Below are 921 nucleotides of genomic sequence, written 5' to 3'. Positions count from 1 at the left end.
TAGAGTGAGAGTTGTTGGTTAGCAGAACTGTAATCTATGGTATCGCGCCGAAACAGTCGGCTATTCTTTATTTAAAATCTTAATCGGCGCGATACAAGCGAGAGGAGCGTAGGCCTCTCGCAAATGTCCATTCGGTGCATGGTGGACAAAGATGTGGTGGCAACCAGACATAATGGTTCGGAACAAGAGCTGGGTGTGTGTGGAAGTAAAAGTCGTAACAAGGTTTACGTAGGTGAACCTGCGGAAGGATCATTAGAGTGAGAGTTGTTGGCTAGCAGAACTTGGATCTATGGTATCGCGCCGAAACAGTCGGCTATTCCTCTTTTAAAAACTTAATCGGCGCGATACCAGCGAGAGGAGCGTAGGCCTCTCGCAAATGTCCATTCGGTGCATGGTGGACAAAGATGTGGTGGCAACCAGACATAATGGTTCGGAACAAGAGCTGGGGATGTGGTATCGTGCGGTAGATTTCAAGCAGACGCGCGATGCCACTAAGAGGCAGAAGACCAATCAGACCTATACGGGCAGCAATGGGATCGGGGTGCATGGTCCCGCTGCCCGTTTCATAAGATGCACCAAACATAGAGATAGAGATTTGTGTACGGAAAAACCCTAGGCAGGGGATCACTCGGCTCATGGATCGATGAAGACCGCAGCTAAATGCGCGTCAGAATGTGAACTGCAGGACACATGAACACCGACACGTTGAACGCATATGGCGCATCGGACGTTTAAACCCGACCGATGCACACATTCTTGAGTGCCTACCAATACCTTGTTACACAATATATTACTTCAGTGCGCGCGCGTGCACCGTGGCATATTAGGCGAGCAGCCCGCCTAGTGTCACTGGTCTGCACGCGTTGGCGGCACTGTGCATCAATGGCGTGCTCGGCCTCCCGTTCCGGGGGATCTTGGGCG

General features: G+C 51.4%; 1 non-coding gene across 1 annotated transcript; it reads left to right on the top strand.

The window, feature by feature from the left end:
* The first annotated feature begins 608 nt into the window (after positions 1-608).
* LOC128717334 (5.8S ribosomal RNA) lies at positions 609-766 on the top strand. The gene has a single exon (XR_008410464.1). It is a non-coding gene; the product is annotated as a 5.8S ribosomal RNA (ribosomal RNA).
* The last annotated feature ends 155 nt before the right edge of the window (positions 767-921 follow it).

The sequence above is a fragment of the Anopheles marshallii genome, assembly GCF_943734725.1.
Source record: "Anopheles marshallii chromosome X unlocalized genomic scaffold, idAnoMarsDA_429_01 X_unloc_30, whole genome shotgun sequence".
Taxonomy (NCBI): domain Eukaryota; kingdom Metazoa; phylum Arthropoda; class Insecta; order Diptera; family Culicidae; genus Anopheles; species Anopheles marshallii.
Note: the sequence above shows the minus strand (reverse complement) of the source record. Positions and strands in the feature narration are given on the sequence as shown.